The following is a 1723-nucleotide window of genomic DNA, read 5'->3' as shown; positions in this document are numbered from 1 at the left end:
ATAATTACAATTTTTATCCAATTATTTATTAAGTAAATTCTAGCAAGTAATATACATATTACTGCAGATAAAACCATCATTGGGAATTATTAAATTGATTGCATATTTTGAGCTACTCTTTATGAAGAGAAGTAAAATACCTGGTATGTGTAAGGCAGCAGAGAGTTGGCTTAGGGACTCTCAGCTATTTCTAGAAAAATTGGTTAGTAAAAATAGCATTCAGCTTATTTTCCTTAGCAAGACTATTCTGAGGATGGAATCTGTGACTTAGCAGCAGCGCTGACGCTGTCCCTTCAAACACCTGGTTGCCCATTTTCCACTGTTATGCTGATGCCTTTTTACTCATCTCATGTTTGATAAGGTGTCCTCCCTGAATGAGCTGGGCTACTTCATTTGTGGCATGGCATGCAAACAGAAGCCAGTTTCGAGGCTGGACCTTGTAGGCAAATCTCATGAATGTCAAGGAGTAACAACAGAGGGCAAATGTCATCCGCCCACTGATAATCTCTGGAGACTTTTTCATGTCATTGATGGCAGTAATGGGAAGACCCCAGTTGGCTACAGGGCCCCAGAAATGCGTACTCATGAGGCAGTCCCGAAAGTCCTTGCTCCGGACATAGTCTGCCACCAACAAGAAATGTTGGCGAGGATGTGGAGAAAGGGGAACCCTCTTGCATTGTTGGTGAGAGTGCAAACTGGTGCGGCCACTCTGGAAAAGTGTCCCCAGGACAGGAGAGCCCAGCCTGGAGAAGCAGGAGTTTCACCATTCTTCCCGGACAGGAAGGCGCTCTCAGGGAGTTAGAGCAGGATCCCAGGAGGGCGGGGATGACCTCAGACTCCCAGGGACACTAACAGACCACCTGCGCCCCAGGGAGAGCACGCCACACCCCACGGCTGAGCTCCCTAAAGGGCTGCAGCGTGCCTGGCTGGACCCACGAACAACTCAGAGGCGGCTCAGGCAGAGGCACCTGGGGCAGGGGGCTGCTCGTCCAAGGGAGCAGCTCGGAGGCAGCTTGAGCAGCGGCACTGCACAGAGGGTCTCCACAGCCCCAAGGAGGAGCTCAGATGCGGCTACAGCAGAGGCTCCACGCAGAAGGGGCTGTGCAGCTGGGAACGCGAATCCAACAGCGCAGTCCTGGGAGCACAGGGTGCCTGTGGACACAGTCCAGGATCCGGCGCTCCCCTGGGGACAGGCAGAGGCCAGGAGGGCACAGGACAGCAAGGACACTCCTGCCCCAAGTTGAGCAGATCAGCGGCCCCTCCCCCAGAGCATCCAGGCCCCTGCAGACTGAGAGCTCCGTAGTTACTGCAGGAGCTGATTCCAGGGCTCTAGAGCTGGCCGCCGCCACTGTTGTTGTTCCTACTGGGGCCTCACAGGATAAAAAAACCCCAATAAGCCTCATAGTGCCCTCACTGTATAAACAGGTTAAACGTCTTTCACTGAGCCCTGAACCAGGCAGGGGGCTGAGCAGCTCCCCAAAGTGCTAACACCTGAAAATCAGAACAGCAAGCCCCTACCCCAGAAGACCAGCTAGACAGACAGGAAAAAAAAAAATTATTGATCAACCAGTGCGTAAAGTTCCAGTGGAAGTCGAGGAATTTACAGTATACAGAATCAGAGTGTACTCCCCTTATTTTTTTTTTTGTTTTTTGTTTTTTGATTTCTGTTTGTTCCTCTCCCTCCCCCATATTTTTGTTTTTCTCTTTTCTTCTCTTTTTTTTA

General features: G+C 50.6%; 1 pseudogene; it reads right to left on the bottom strand.

Moving 5' to 3' along the window:
* Positions 1-311: 311 nt before the first annotated feature.
* Positions 312-623, bottom strand: LOC144296413 (mitochondrial pyruvate carrier 1 pseudogene; annotated as a pseudogene).
* Positions 624-1723: the final 1100 nt, after the last annotated feature.

Source organism: Canis aureus, chromosome 24 (genome assembly GCF_053574225.1).
Source record: "Canis aureus isolate CA01 chromosome 24, VMU_Caureus_v.1.0, whole genome shotgun sequence".
Taxonomy (NCBI): Eukaryota; Metazoa; Chordata; class Mammalia; order Carnivora; family Canidae; genus Canis; species Canis aureus.
This window is presented reverse-complemented; position numbering and strand designations above follow the sequence as displayed.